The following is a 17,521-nucleotide window of genomic DNA, read 5'->3' on the forward strand; positions in this document are numbered from 1 at the left end:
CCTTAGCGGCCTTATCGATAAGCGTGGTCAAACACAGACTGCAGGCTCACCAGCAGCTGCACCAGCGACTGTATGTGACCAGCTTTTCGCAAAAACTATTAACCCGAACTGCACGAAATTTTCAGGGGTGATTTGTCATCATCCAAGGACCAATCGATTACACTTTGGGATGGTATTTCAGCATGAAAGCACGTAGTTTTTGTGTGTGAAAATTTGACGAGTGATGATGATTATAGTTGGACTACTACACCTTACGCAGTAGAAATAAAGGGACTTGAGGCGCAGGGTGCCCCATCCAAGATGGCGTCGTGCTGCGACGTCAGCTCCAAAAGGCGACAAAAGTCAAAGAGCCGTCTCCATATATTATGAGTATGAGCTAACGGCTAACATGCTTGCGATGTTAACTCAGTTCCGCAAACAAATGTAAACGTTGAGATATTTAGGTGATGCTTTTGTATGATTTCTAGAATGTGAACGTGACCCAGAGGTCCTGAAGGGCCGCAGTCCTGCATGTTTTTAGTCCATGTGCCCCTGCTTCAACACACCTGATTGTAAGGTTTGGCTTGTTATCGGGCTTTCTGTAGAGCTTCATGATGATCCATACATACATACATACATACATACATACATACATACATACATACATACATACATACATACATACATACATACATACATACATACATACGTCCATCCATAAATCCATCCATCCAAGTTGAAAACATTTCAAAAGTTAAACTACAGTTTTGTTTCCTTCAAATCACTTTTTAAAAAGCTGGCTGTATTTCATTCAACAAATTAACTTTTAGGGTTCCTTTGTAGGGCCGGTTTGGTTCACGACCCTTATGTTTGACACCCCTGCTTTAGATTATTCTCTTATTAGTATTATAAAATGTAGCATTTTGAATAACAGGTCTCCTTGCAGTGGCATAAGGTCACCGGTGGAGGTCAGCAGTGCCTTATTTATGTTGAAGAGCGATTACCACATGACAAAACATTATTTGCTATAAATAATATATGTATTTAGAAATTAATTTAGCTTGAAACTGATGGTTTTGAAAATATTGCTAGCAATGTAGTTTGTGTGAAGACCACTTACCTAAACTGATGAAGATGACAGATTAAGATACATTTTCATAGTTACCTCTTTACTGGAGGACTGTAGCTTCATCTAATGACATAGTTTGGATTCCCCTCCTTAATGTTTGATATAATCACTATCCCAAAATCCGGCCGAGAACAATAATCATTTTAATACAAAAGATAAAACATTTGTTGCGTATCATTTTAACTCGGGTTAACAGGTCTCATTGTAGTAGCGAGTCGCCACCAGTAGGTCACTCATACACTTTATGTTAACGTGACATTTACAGAGCGCTTGGTGATAATTATATGCTATAAATATTATGTTTATAAGCAAAGCCAGCTCAGGAAATATACATTTAGCAGGTAGATTATTTATCCAACCCGCGAGAGGGAGAAACAACAAGAATACAACTGTTCTCTTAGTTATAAATTTTTGACCATTGCGACGCACCAAAACAAAGAAAAAAGTTTTCAAAAAGTATAGGAGCTGTTGAAGGAGGTGTCACACTCTAAGTAACAGAGTTGCGTTGGCAGACATCCCATTAAATAAATATTGCAGGAAAGGCAGGTGACCAAATAAAAGATAAAAATGCTATTAAGTGAGATAACGTCTTCATAAACATGCCGCTGACCAATAGTGGTCACAAACAGAAGCATAAACGAGGGAACATATCAGAATAGCTATATAAACCATGTAAATTCTTCAATTTGAAATGTTACATCTTTGACAATTATATAAATGATAAAGTGTATATTTTACAAGCATTGTTTCGATTTCATTGTGCTGTTTAAATGCACAATCAAGAATATGATAAGAAAATATAGGATGATTACTTTTTTCTTTTTCTTTATTCAATGGTCTTGTGCACATAGTTGCTTTATTGCACCATGGGTTGCACTGGACTCACATGGTTTGCTGGATACATCTAAACTTGCACAAATGGTTGTGGAGTGTGGGCCATAATAACGTTTTATTGCAGTTTTTTTTTTTTTCTTTCAAGCTTTTTTTCTCACTGGGATCAAAGATCTATTTTTCACTAGGGGTCTGACCAAAGCATAGGCAACAGTACAGCAGAAATATTGCAAAAGTAACTGAGTAGAAGATTAAAAATCATATGAAATCCCATGAAAGTTAAAATTCAAATGGACTTATGTAAAAGGACACAGTTTTATTGCTCAGTGTGAAACAAACACTGAAACCAGACTGCATGAGGTAATATAGTGAGGCAAATTCAGACTGAAACCTTGGAAACCATATGATAATACCTAGAAGGGGACACTGGGAGAGCGGTAACAGGCAGAAGGGACCCAGTATTTATACTAACTGACTTATTGAGGAAAACAAGTGCAGGTGTAGGTGCAGGTGATGGTCAGGTAAGAAAATTTGAGCTGCAGGATGAGCTAAAGATCAATAGCTGATGGGAACAATAACATATAAACAATTTTGTTTGGTGTGGGGAATGAATGTTGTAAAATTTTACATGCTGGCACTCATATCAAAGTTTTCTGGAACAAACATTGATAACAAAAAACAAAGATTTCATAAACTTTTTGATTGAAATGTCAGGTTATCTGTGTAATTCTGGTAAAACGCGGAAACAAATTCATAAAGAATTTCCCAGTCATAAGGACAGAATTACCTGTCTTTCCAATAAAGTTTGATTCTTTACATTTGAATTCAGCATGGTTGAAATAACTTAGAACTCATCAACATTTAAGTACACGAGTTTGTCATTAATTTAGAAATATATTTCCTGATTTACCAAATACACATTTGACTTGATATCACTTTAAAAAAAAAACTGAACAGGTTGAATATTTCAAAGAGAAACATGTATATTTAGCAACCATTCCATTTAGAAATATGTCTCCTAGTGCAAAATACAGGGAAATCCATGGCATTAGGATCTGGCCTTGTTTTATGTCCACTACTCTTACTGAAACACTGTAATACCCCTCATAATGGTTAGAAATTGTAGTAACTTTTACTGGCAAATTCTAGTCAATGCCTTTCTTGTTAGTTCTACATCTTACAGTACCATCCCCTGGGTTAGATTGGATTGTCTGGTGGGTCAAATTTGGCCCATGGGCAATGTGTTTAACAGCCTATGAAATAGAACAGCAAATAATTGGCATTTGATATTTTTGTTTTCATATTTTAAGTTTTTTTTAAGTGCAAGTGATATGACGGTAGGTGAAAATTAAAAAAAGAAAAAAGTTGTTCGGTGATGTATATGTTTTTCCATTAATGAGAGAGGTCATGTGCATCATAACGGTACGACACCATCAGGCCTTAGAAATATGGTTAATCTTTTACGCATGCGCAGAAACTTCTGTATGCAGACAGCATCAACAAGCTGCCGGAACTATCTGAGGAAACATCACATTTCACTTCAGAACATAGGCCTATAAAACGTTTGTGAATAAGTTGATTGTCTTTCCTGGATTTATCGAATGTTATAGTATATTATAATAATCGAAAACCTTTTCTAAATAGTCTCAAGTAAGGATTTACTGTGCTAAATCTGCTGATATGGAGTGACATGGTTTTATTCTGAACTTTTTCACCGGATGTTGCAATCATTTTAATATCGCGTGCTTGATGCCGGCGGCTGCGAGTCATTCGCAGAGAGTTTTGAGTCGAGTACCAGGCACCGGTGAGTAAATAAGCCCTAATCTGTGTGTGACTTCAAGCCTCACACGGGTTTGTGTGTATGAAAGCGTCTGTCGCTTTGAGGCGGCGTCGTTTTGAAGGTGACCGGCGACTCCTGACTGCTGACTCTCCCCTCGGAGGAGGCACGGCGGCGGCGGAGTCCACACACACACACACTACTGCCGCACACGCATGCAAGTGACCGCCGCTGCTGCCGCTGGATGACAACGCTTTGTTCCTCCGCTCCTTAACAAGGTGATTTTTAAAACAAGAGAAAACCTGTGGAAATTGTCTCTTTATTTTTCTCTTAACGACTTGAACACCTTCACTGTGTGAACAGTTGTATTTAATTTCGGAGCGATGTTGTGGAAGTTAGTGAGCAGGTTCTCCTCCTGACAGCAGCCACCGAGCCCCTGCTGATCCACGTCTCTTCTTTTTTTTTTCTTTTTTTTCTTTCCTCTCATCTGGTGGTTTCCTCCTGAAGACTCTTTCTACCCAGACAGCGTGGACAGAGCAGGAGGGGGTGCGGTCACATTTACACATCCATTCATCATTCATTCGTCGCTGGCCACGATACAAGAGCAGCATTGAGGCTTTTGTTCCTCGGGTCATTGGGTGACATAGTTGCACAGCTCTGTGTGTAAGTTCATTAGTTCAAGAAGAACACGACCAGCACTTTCTCTCGGCCAGCACGTGGAGAGTGACACCCACGCTTGTTACGCCTACTTCCTAATAAATTTTAAACTCGTGTTCCTTCTTAGATGGATGATTTGTTTTTACCTCATATATTTATGTTTGAAGCTCCACTGCACTGGGCAAATCAGCATTACATTTTTTTCATTTTCAATTTTTTTTTAATTTTAAGATGCTGTATGGTGGTGTAGTGGTTAGCTCTCTCGCCTCACATTGCAAAAGTCCCTGGTTCAGGTCCAGGGCAATTTCTATGGAGGTTTTCTGTGTGTGTGTGTGTGTGTGTGGGGGGGGGGTTCTCTCTGAAATCCAAAACCATTCATTTCTGGTGAACTGGTGAGTGAAATGTTTTCTTGTTATGGGCAATTTGAAGAAACTAACAAACCCGTCATCAGCTGGAGGAGGACCTTTCATTCTAGTTTTATTATTCAAATTGGAAAAGTCCCTGAGTGGGGGAAAAAAACCCTGTTTCAGGGAGCAGATAGTATTTTAGTTTTATACCTATTCGTTGTTCAAATCTAGGATTAGTGCCTTAACTGTGGAATTTGCATGTTCTCCCTGTGTTTGTAGATTTTTCGTTAGTTTTGAGCTTGATTGGTGGCTCTGGATAGACAGTAGGTGTGAATGTGAGTATGTGTGTGTGTGAGAGAGACTGTCTGTCTGTGATGGACTGGCGACCTGTCTGGTGTACATTCCCTTCGTCCACAGTCAGCTGTTATCACCTCCAGCGCCCCATGATCCTAAATTAGAAAAAGCGATACGGACACTCGATGTATTTCATTTTAAAGCTAGTATCGGCCCGTGATGGCAATTTGCCAGAATACATTTTTATCTGTGACATTGGCACATTGTTAAAAAGAGAATGACAACCTTCATTTTTGATTTATTTATTTATTTTATTTTTTTGATGGACAGTGAGCAATGGAAGGATGTTTCATTGGAGGTGCCATAAATTGGATCAAACCTCACAAGGTGGTAGTGCATTTATTTTTTTTAAGTCAGTTATGTTTCTCTCCACCACATTATGAATCCTCATGTTATTCTTGCATAACAAAGGGCAGCTTCAAATCTTAAATTTATACGTTTTGAGGCTTTCTCCTAAATGAGCGGTTGCGATAAAACTGTAGGTAATAACAGAATGGATCAGCGTTTTATTCGTGCCCAAATGTAGGTGATCCGTAGGCAACATTACTATAGTTGTATTGGCATGAGAGAATACAGTATATCACAGGTTTTACTTTCTTTTTTAAATGACAAATGTAATATCCTATAAAAACCTAAAGCAGCTGTTGTCAATCGCTGTTTTTTTTTTCGCAGTCAGCAAACACAAATAGGTGTCATTTGTCAAGATGTACCCTGTGCGTTGCAATTTAAGTTTTCTTAAGTGTAATGCAGTGAATACACTAGACCGGGGCAAAAAGCCGTGATCATGCGGAGTTGAGCTTTTTTCGTCACATGATTTCATCATTGCTGCCTTAACTACAGCTAATTACTGCACTGGGGGCGTTGGTAATTATATTGGTCGCAATGGTAAATTTCCTGCAATGATCAAATCAAATGACCTGCTATAAAATAGACTGTGAGTGTAATTTAGAGGACGACAAACCGAAACGGATTGCTCTCCTGTTAGCAGGGCCTCGTAGTGAAATCTTGGAAGCGTGAGTGAAAAGATTCTCCCGTCTGTCGTATCTATAATGTGCTTCAGATTGATATAATCACTGGCTGCCTCTTTGAAATAAATAGCGATTATTTGAGCCCTGGACTCATTTGAAAGCCCCCTCCGTGATTCTTGCAGGTCTCCAGGCCAAAAATTGAGAACCGCTGTAGTTTACGTGACTGATGGATGTCAGGGTTTGGCCTTGAGGCGGGCCAGAGGAAGGATGTGTCTCTTCTGCTGACTCGCCAGTATCCTCTCCAAGGTTATCTGAGGAGATGGTTCCCCTTTGATGCAAACCTGAGACTCTGAGTGCAATTATTTCTGTTATCTTGATCTGATTCAATCCAAGTGAAACAAACCGCTTCACTATTTTATACCTTGCGTAATCACGGTCCTATCAAGAAATATTGCACGTTTGTGCTCGTGACTTCTTTTGATCGTTCCAGAGCAGTGCGGTTTTCTTTTGTCGTATAATTCAGCCTGGTGCTTGAACACATCAGATAGCTCCATCTTATCTGTGTAATCACGGTCTCGGCTGTTATTTGTTTTCCTTCGCCTCGGTGAAAATATGTCAAACATACTTATTGTGAACTGATTTGTGACGAGGGCAGTTGGTTTTGCTTTGCAGGCAAAAAAGGAAAAGGAAAAAAAAAGGGGGAAAAAAGCCCAAACAGTCGAACAGAGACTCTCCACATTCCTGTTGTAAATTGCTTTGTCATGCAGAAGAGAAGGAAGGAAAAGAGGCAGATAATAAGCATTTTTTGGGGGGGAAGCTCTTTGTGTTTATTTTACCTTCCCTTGTGCAGATAAACACAGTTGCTATTTTGTCTATAAACACATACAGCTCTAAAAAAAACCAAAAAAAACAAAAAAAAAACCCCATCTTAACCTTGACATTATTAGTTTAGCCTTGTTTACTATCTGTAACCATGTTGTTCGTATTCTCTATGCTACTAAGTTAAATGTAATTCCTATTAAAGGCTTTGGCCGTGCACCATGGAATGTACATGGTTTGTGCTTCCATTATTGCACACTGTCCCCCGTTTGTAGACCTTTTGGATAATCCAGTTATACACGGAACTCCATGAGACCCGGTGTGGCATCCTCTCTGCTCACTTTATTTGAACTATCCTAGCTGTTTTCCAGGCTGCGCCATCGTCTACTCTACAAATGTAATCACATCACAATGTTTCCCAGGAAATGAATAAATGGCTGATTTGTACTTGACGGTAGTATGAGATTTTCAGCCTTTTGTTTTGGTTCTGGGAGCCAGCGGATATCCCCCCCCCCCCCCCCCCGTCTGAGTCTGTAGGAAAGGAACTACGGTTATTATAAGTGGTCAGAGCTTCGAAATGACCCTTTTCTTCTTTTCTGTGAGAACATGGCTTCACCTTTTGTGCAGCTGGTGCAACCTGAGCAGTGTTGGATGCAGTTTTAACAAGAGGCAGCCACACCCTCACACTGCTGGGCCTGGACAAGGACCGGCCTCTAATGCTCATGAAACGTTGTGATTGTGCAGTGGAAATGTAATGACTCACTCTTCCCGTTTCATAATGTTGCACTGTCGTGTACTCTTTTTCCGTCTAAGTGATGCCTTCAGTGTCACGGTGTTTTTGCATCACCATGGAATTAGTGTAGTCTCAGTGCTGGTTCAAGGCTTTTAGTACACATCAACTTTAGAATTTTGATCATTTCGAGAAAAAAAACCCCTCTAGACTGTAAGAAGTATATTGGTGTAAATGCAAATCCGTTAATAAAAATAACAACTAGATTGTAAAGACTTGGAAACAATGCTGTTGTATTCATTGGCTAGGTTGAAGTAATACAAACCGTATAAAAAAAGTAACTCATTTCCAGATTTAAAGCAGCAAAATCTAGATTGTTGAGTTCATAAAAACACATTTTTGACACTTATAGCTTTGTAGCTTGTGTGTGTTACATTGCTCTCTGTGTGTACATCGTTTGAAAACAAAAAGCAGAGGAGTCTTTATCTGATTTGGTGAAAGTTCTGGTTCTTTTTCTATGCAGTGCTTTTCATGCAGGAGAAAATAAAATCCAAAGAGCTCCACAGAATCCAAACTATCATGATAATCCGTCTCTGGCACACCGACACAGAAGGTAACAGACGGTGATGAAATGTTATTCCACATGTGAAAACATCAAGATATTAGAAGGAACGGCAAACAATGTGTCATACCAATACTCAGGTATGAAAATAGATTTTAATTTAAAATATTTGACTCCTGCTGGTCGTATTTGTTCTCTTCTGAATTGACCACATGTGCTTTGGCATCACCATTTTTCTCAAAGCGGCTTGTGGGATTCTTCTCTGATTAAAAATCAGGCTTTCATTATGCATATTTCTTTATAAAGTGACATGAAGTATTTTTTGATTCTGATCAAGACTATTCGTGTATTTGTAAACACAGTGACTGTCTTTTTTTTTTTTTTCTTTTTACAGTTTGTCCTGTTCTTGTTGACACATTGCGACTCATCAGTTTTACCTCCAGCAAAAACAGCTCTGATTAAGTTACAGCGCTCAGCCAAGGACAACTGACTGTACATTGTTTCATTATTCTCTGCTGACATTTAAACCAAGGGCCCAATGTGAAACAAAAACTGTGACGAAATGTGGAAGAAGTCAGCTTGAATGTGCTGCTCGTTTTTTTTTTAATGTTGTGTCATCTTATTCGTGTCGCTTTGTTGGTGTTATTTTGCTCTCGCACACACGTCTCCATTTCAGAATGTTACAGAACGTCCACATTCTCCTTAAAGCTCTTGAAAGTACGGAAATGTTTGAGTGGCGATTGCCTTTTCTCTTCTGGAGGAGGAGAAAGCGAGCGGGCGTTATGTCACCGGTGGGTGCCTCTGAAATCCCTTTTCACCCCGAAGACAGGTGCTGCTTTAGCCTCCTGCTCCATGGAGTCTCTGACGGGACAAAGAGCGAGATAAAGATGGACACGGCCTGGCAGGGCGCAGCTGTTAGCTGCGAGGCTGGACCTCTTCCAGCCACTGTGTCCACATAAAAAGCGGCGTTGCGCCAAAAGTGCCCGACCCGACCAAATCCTGAGTGAAGTTAGCGTGGCCAGTGGCCTGTGAAGAGTTGGAAGGTGGCGACGTCTGCATGTTGAGCGGTTTAGGACGTGGCTGGGTGACTTCAGAACGGCTGAGCTATTTCAGGCTAAAACGCTCAGTGGGAAAAGCGACTCCGGCTATCAACATAACGCCAAATCTCCATAGAGATCCGGAGACGGGGCAGCTGTTGGAGGTGTACAGCTACATCGACCTCGGTCTTTGCATTGCGAGACCCCACAGGGATCTGATCAAGCGGGAGCACCGAGCGCGGTTCTGGTGAGTGTCGGTCAGTTTGGACGGCCTCGCCTGTGCGGCCCTGCACAGTTGTGACTTATCATGGGGCAGCTGTGACATCCCCCTTGTAAGTGAACAGAAGTTTTTCGCTGCACTAATTCAGTGCGTTGTCTTCATGCCTTTGATAATGGCCGAGCAGTCTTGGAATTGATGGAATGATTGCGAAACGCTGGAAGAAGAATGACCAAAATGTGTGATCTGTTCCGATTTAATGCGAGATAAACCGGAAGCAGGTGTGGCTCTAACATCTTGTGAAATGTTAGTTTTGTGACAGTTTCTTCTCGAAAATAGGAAAATATGTGTGCCAAAGATTGAGGTGCAGACGCAAACATTCCAAATAAAAACCTTCATTCTGGGTGAAGCATGTCAACTTAAAAGGCACAAAGTAGGAAAAAAAAAAAAAGCAAACAGTGTTTCTATTCTATTCTCAGGTTAGACTGTGAAATAAGAATAACACCTTTTGGTCATGGTTTAGGAAAGGTTGCTAATTGTTTTTGCATCTATGAAGTCACGCTTATTTTTATTTTTTAAATATACTGTACCCGACCGCAGTGGATTATGCTATTATCGGCACACTACGGGGGGCTTGCAGAAAGCCCTACGCTTTGAAGTGGACTTCAATTTTAGCTGCTTGTGACTTTAAATGTGTGTTGTTGGGTTTTTTATTTTTTTTTTTACACGCAAGACATGCATGTGACTGCAGGGAACCAACCTCCCTGGAGACAAACATTAATATCTCACTCTTACACAAACACACACACACACACACACAGTCCTCCTGGGGTTGGGTATTTCTTTAGCCCCTAGGATCGTATAAGCTGGTGTGGAATGCTGTGCTTGATTATTTGGCGAAGGGGTAAGCAACTTGTTTAGATCACAGGATTGTTCTTTGTTAGCTGCAAAACACAATTAATCCGGCGGCTTTTATGACTTTAGCTCATTGGCTGTGTGATATCTGGGTCATGAGGAGGTAACGATGGTGGTCGAGCAACTGGGTTGCCTTTTGGTCACTTGGGGCTAGTTAGGGGTCAAAACGGGGTAACTTCTGGGTCATGACTATAACACTGGGGTGGTTATGATGAAATACCTTCATGTTGACCTCTGGGTCTTAAAACAAGGATGACTGAAAAAGTTCTAGGCTAACAAGGAGATAAGACAGGGTAGTTTTAGGGCAATGACGGAGTCACAAGGGGCTATGGTGGTAAAACAACTGGGGACCATTTGGGCTACTAAACTGTAATCACAGGTTTACAACAGGTTCACTTCTGTGGGAAGTAACGGGTGATGACTGGGCAGTTAAGGTCAATGCTCAGCTAACAAGGGGGTAAATATATGGTAAGAATGTGGTATTTACAGGAGAAAGGTAGGGTTACTCCTGTGACGGTTGACTACATTTATTTCCATACTCGGCCGGGATCGAGTCAAGCCCCCCACGACCCGGATAAAGTGGAATTAATGATGGATGAATGACGGAAGGGTCTTAATGGAGAGGTTTTAAATTACAAAGAGGGGATACACTGATTGTGACGAGATATTTGCTGGTTAATATGGTCGGTGACAGGGCAGTAACGTTTTGACTTTTGGGGGTCAGCAGGTGGTAGTTCTGAAGTCACAACAAGATGACCCAAAAGGATATTTACAGTGTATTATTGGGTCTCAAGAGAAATCACGTCACAGTCACACTGGAGACACGACTTGGTAAATCAATATCCATCTGGAGCGGTTACAGAAAAACAATCGGTTAACCGCAGGGTCCAAGCAGGTTACTCATGGTGCCGCTAAATGTTTCACATTGTAATATTTAATTTCTTACCTCATAAAGAGCAAGAATAACGTGGTGCGCTCACTGCCTGTCTAGCAGTCTCCAATATTAGACAGAATTCGCTTCCCTGCGTGTTTCACCTGGATATATTATCCTGGGCTTCTACGGGCTGTTGTTGTGTTTCCTTTCATGTTGCCCTTGACTTCAGTTGTTGAAGACCCTTTTTTTTTTTTTGCCAGCTGCTCACCTCTTGGCTTTGTATAGCCACATGACTTCATGTCACTCCCATAGACTGTCAGATATTTTCAAGAATAGATCCAGTGATTCTTCATGAGAAATAGTCCAACCTTTTTCCAGAACCATATTCTATGTGATCTTGTGATAGCAATTCATCACTATTTGGAAATGTCAGCTTTTTTTTTTCCCCCCAAGAACCGTGTCATCTGTATTTTCATTGCTTCTTATCTGGAAAATTTTTCATGTTAACGTCAAAGGAAGCCACCACATAGTTTTATGTTGTGCAATTAGAAATGGTTTCTCACACTGTATTTTATGTGAATCACAAATATTAAAATGTGCACGATCCTTAAAGACGTAATCCCTCGGACCTTCCCTGTCGTGGCTGTAGAGCAAATGAACACCTTCCAAGAGTATCACTACGAAGTTTAAAAATCAAGCAGGAAAGGTCAAAGCTCCAAGAATCTCCAAAACAATTTCATGTACATCCCCCTGTGGTTGTTTGATAAAAACAGATATCGATCTGCAGGGTTGAAATTCCAGTTTCAGGGTGAGGTTCAGGTTTGTGTGTGTGCATGTGTGTCAGACCCACACAGACGTGTGTGTGTGCGTGCGTGCGTGCGTGCGTGCGTGTGTGTGTGTGTGTGTGTGTGTGCGTGTGTGTGTGAGAGCAGCAGCAGCAGCCTCTGACTCAGTGTTGAATGGGCCCTGGAGTCACATGGCCACTTGTCAGCAGGCAGGAGGAGGAAACATAATCCCGCGGAGGAAGGCTGCCGTTATCAGTTGGTGCGTGTTGGCCTGAGAGAGCGCTCGGCCTCGACGAGTGACCAGAACGAGACGCTCCACATCTCTAACCCTGGCTCCTTTTGTCTCCCTATCTCTCTTTTCTCCCTCTGTTTGCTCTCTGCCTGCACTCTGACCAGCTCCGGGTCTCTCTCCACGGCAGAGTTCAGAATTGCACTACAATGTCTGCGGTGGCTTCTCTGCAGTAAGCACACAAAGGTACAGTACATGGATCTTTTTTTCTGCTCTTTGACCTGCTGTTGAGTATTGAAGTTCACTTTTTTTGTCACATTTTTTTTACTGCCTGTTGATTTTTTTTTTTTCCATTCATTTTACCATGTGTTTGATTCATTCTTTGTATAGCGCACTCTTAAATCAGGTGATGAGAACAGTTGCTTTTGATGTGGCTTTTGTTTGAACTTTACTTTATTTCTACTGTTTGTCGTACTTCAGCTGCTTTGAGGTAAAACCGGAGTCTAAGTAGTCAAGTGTACAAATTCTCATCTGCTCCACAAGTTGCTCAAGAAGAGAAAAACTTATGAAAAGCAAATTTCTTTGCATTTGTGTTTATTTCTACCACATGATATGCTTTTCATGTTTTGTTATTCTAACTGAAAATCCTTTAAAGACTCCTAAAGCTTCAGATTTGATCAATTTTAATTTGAATTGAGTGTTTATCTTTAACCACGGTCTGTGCAGTCACTGCTTCACTACTGTTCATGCTGTTAAGCTCCTTTATCTCTTAAATAGGTTGCAGTTGTATAACTTCTACAACTTTATTCTGTTCTGAAGATTACATGTTGTTGTTTTTTTTTTTTTAATCCTTCCGTCTGCAGATCACTTCTATATCACTTAGAGCTACAACACCAACTCAATCAGTGAATGCTTCATGTAAGAAAATGGTCCCTTCAACAGCCAAATGAACTGCTCCATCTCTCTTTTGATAGAGTCTGTTCTTTAACGAAACCTTAATCCCTCTTCCCTCTTATTGTCCTGCATTCGTAAGTACAGGCCGGCGCGACTCTTGGGGTTTAGACGTTGTGATCAAGCTTCTATTCCGAGTCTTTGCAGTTTTTGCATTTGATGAAATCTTTCTTTAATTATGCGTTTCCGATAGAAATTTGTACATCGGCGTGCCGCCTGTGGTCGACACTCTGGTGCCGAACCTGCAGCCGATAGAAGCCGAGCTTGACGGGAGCGTCTTGACAAATCGCCGGTTTACGAAGTATGACGACTCGGGTCATGAGTTTAAGTCCGGCTCGTTCCCTTCTGTCCCTTCATGTCTGCCTCGCGTCTTCGCCTTAATGTTCTGAGAGAACATATCAATGACGTTTAACCTTTTGATAGTTTTTACTTTACAGATAAAGTCACTTGAGATCACAGTAAAATGATGTTCAGGTTGGACACTTCCGACTTTATTTGGAAGTTGCTTCTAACACTTGATGTTTGTGGGAGTCTGTGACTGTGTTCAATTCAGTCATCACCTCGCGGCTGCTGAGCTCACCACTGAGTCGCTGATATTAAGTTGCAAAAAATCTTTGCTGTCATCATGGTTATCGTAAAAGAGAAATACGCTTATCAAACATGAGAAGCTGCCTTATACAAATAGTCTGTGAGTGATGTGTCACAACAAAACGATACAACACTGACATGAGTGGGGCTTTTTCAACCGTGGAAAAGTACAAAATATCAATGAGACTTTATCAGGTCCACCAAATGCATATCAGCCGTCGTTCTAATTTAAAGTAACGGAAGTCATGTGGGGAAGCACCTACTTTCTTCCACTGACATGATCTCAGATAAATATAACATTCAATCGATCTTCCTAATCCGGCTATGACTGCAGTTTAGATAAGCAGGATGTTCCTCTGAAGCCTTGCATTTTACAAGTATTATTTACATCTGGAACTTCAAATATGAAGAAAGTTATGGGCCCAATAAATAAAGGAGGTTTAGTATTTTAGTAGCAGAGAAAACCTAAATAAAATAAATCAATAGTAAAAGTGTCCTAGGTGGCGGCCAAAAAGCAAAAGCATTTTCTCTATCCAAGTTAAACAAAATAGATTCTGTAAAATTTACTCAAAGTACCTTTTCAGATTTTTCCATTTTCTATTTACTGAGCATCTTTACTCTTTAGCTGCTATGTCTCTCATTTGTGAAATCCTTTCTGTTCTGTGTGCTGGGTTGAACTCAGTCTTGATGTTAGTAAGGCAGGAAAATTAAAGCGTAAGATAGCCATATTTTAAAACGTTTCGAAAAGACAATAATGAAGTATTTGTATTCTGGTGGTTCCTTTCAGGGTTTCACGCTCCTGTTGTAAGATCAGACCAAGATTGTTCCAGGTTTGCTTTTGGACTGGTGTCTTTAACTTGACCATAGCGGTGGATGAGTGTGTGTTGTGACCCATCCAAGATGTCTCCTCCCTGTATATCAGCGGGGATCCGCTCCTGTCGAACTGTTGTATGTATGAGGTCTTTCAGTTTGGTACAGTTGCACTTTTCAATGGTTGAGGGTGTAGACATTGTAATGGCAGCTTGTGGGAGGTCTTCTACGGTTCCTTTCTTTTAAAGGAAGGTCTGGTCAACTTATCAGTCATCATAATTAAACCACCAATTCATAAACATTGAAACTTGCTCATAGGAAACACGTAGAGGTAATATCCGGACCTGCTCAAGGGAAACACTCAAACTGATGGACCTCACAGATTTCAAAAGAACTTCAATTTTTTTTCAAGGATCCCCAAAAGATCAGTTCTGTCAGAAGTGACTGTTGCAGTGTGTGGTGTTTACTTTAAGTCCTCTCAAAGTGTAGTATCGTATTCCTCGCGTTGTCTGCGGTCTGCACGTCTCTCTCTCGGATCTTTCGGGTTTTCGAGTATTAAGTTTGCAGCTCCTCAGAGGCATTTCTATGCAGCAGCGACCTTCTTCCTGTTTTCACGCTGACTTCCTCCCTCCAGGCTAGTTTTCCCAATCTCTAGTTTGTTCCACATTGGCGGCAGTGACTAAATCCAGCATGGAATATTATTTAAAATTTGGGGGGGGAACCCAGCATCATTGTATTTGAGGAACTCTTTGCAAGGTGTATGAGTGGCTGTGGAAAGATGTGATGATTTTATTCCAGGAGACATATGGAGTATCTTGTCCTTGCCTTTTTTTGCACAGTCAGCACTTATCAATCTCCTTTTTAGTCATTTTAGTTGTTACACAAGGGACGAGCAGTTCCTTTATATCATTGCTCAGACAGACCGACTCAACCTGCCGTCAGACTGAAAAACCTTCAAATCATTACAGACCAAGTGTCTTTTTCCGTCTTCCTATAGAAAGACAATTGAAGTGGGTGTTATTGTTTTCTTTTTCTGATCATTATTGTTATCCTAACGGTATTATTACAGACTTGCCTCAAGGTAGATAAGCTGGTTCTCATAGTTTTCGCCCGGGATCCCAGGGTTCTGTAACTTTATCCCTGTGTAGCTTTATCTCTGCCTCTTCCACAGAGGTGGAGTCTAAGTTTCCTGAGAAAGTGATCTTTAAGCACACCTAAGCTTACCTTCGACTTTTTTTATTTTTTTATTTAAATCACCATTACTTCATAGCCTGAAACTTCCCAAACTTTGTATTTATTTAACGCTCAGTGCGGTGGTTATCTTTGTGGTAATCTATGGTCTGCCCGATGTCTCAGTTTCAGGGCTTTTAGTCTGTATTTGATCCACATCCGAACACAAGCCCTCACTGTCCAGCTCTAACATGCTTTTAATTTAATCTGTTGTCATTGGTTGTAATTCTACCAACCTCTATGAGAGCTCTTGCTGTCAGCAAGGTCGTTGATATGATTGTGCCAGTCTTTGGGAAGCCTTATCGTTTCTTTGATAGCGGCTTTCAGAAAGCCAGCACGACTTTGGCACTACATGATTTCAAGCTGCGACAGTGGAAATTAACCAAGAGACGGCCTTTGTGTGCTCCTGGCTGAACAAAAAGTGTCTTTATTGGTCACAAGTGTTGCCATTGAGGTATTTTGAGATTTCTGGACACTGAATGTGGCTTACTTAAACCACCCAGAAAAAAAACAAGTCCAGAAATACATAGCTGACTCCATTTCATCTTTCCACTCGTTTATTTCATTGTTAGTGTTGCTTGCATCAACAATTCTTTTCTCAGTTCCCCCCCATGTCGTCCATTTCAGAAATTGGAAGTACGTAATTGAACTTCTTCGAAAGCTAAAAACAACCATAAGACCCCAAAACAAGAAATCAGAAGCTGTTGTTTTTGTCACTTTGAGTTTAACTTTGTTTCAGTCAGCAGATCGATTATTAGATGAAGTGTTTCAGGACTTGTGTGTGTTGTAGTATTTCGTGGTCTCATTGTTTATCTTTTTCACTCTGGTCAAAGGTTTTGTGAGTCCCTCCCCCTGCCTGAACTACAGACGCAATGAAATTCCTATTTGATATTTTTCTGCATGAACTGGCCATGAAATGTGACCTGATATCGCACAAATGCTTATTGATTGAACTTCAGACTGAGCCCCTCAAATGACTTTCTGTACTTGTCAGACATCCAATCTTGTTTTATGAATTGATGAAGAGATCTTGGATTTTTGAGGGTTCTGTAACTCGCCTTTGCTCCTAGTTGAGTTTTAACGAAGACTCAGGATTGACTGAGCCGCATGCCGCCGCTTATCAAAAGGTCCTCTGCACAGAAGCATTGTGTTATCTCGCTCTTATCTGGCCCTAATGGTTGATGACCTTGGATGGGAAGTGCTGCAGGACCTAAAATCAACATTTACTAAAAAAGAAAAAAAAGTTTTAAAACCTGTTTATGTTTAAATGTCGTTTACTCGTCTGCCATTTCTGCAGTTGTTTTCTCGCGTTTCATTATTTCTCATGATGTATCATTTGGTTCAGCCCATTGTGTTTCACCATCTGTCATCCAGGGAGTCAAAAGTACTTGGAGTGCTTCCAAAAAATCTTGAATCTTCACAGGGACTAAAAGCAGCAACAACATAAATTTCAATTTCAATCAAGGTTTGTTCATTAATTCTGTTCAAATTCCATAGACAGCAGCAGACACTGGATGAGCTGAACTGTAGTCACGTGATTTGACTGTTTGCTATCTGACCTTCAAAGTCTGTATATTACATTTCTATGACTACATATCGACTTCACTGGTCTTGAAATTGAAGGTTTAGGCTTCAAGGCAGACGAGGTTTAATGCAAAAATAGACCAAATGTTTAATCCCAGATCCTCGATGTGCTGACGTTTCCCTCATTCTTCACGGTTATTCACCCACA

This window comes from Lipophrys pholis (assembly GCF_963383615.2).
Source record: "Lipophrys pholis genome assembly, chromosome: 20".
Classification (NCBI taxonomy): domain Eukaryota; kingdom Metazoa; phylum Chordata; class Actinopteri; order Blenniiformes; family Blenniidae; genus Lipophrys; species Lipophrys pholis.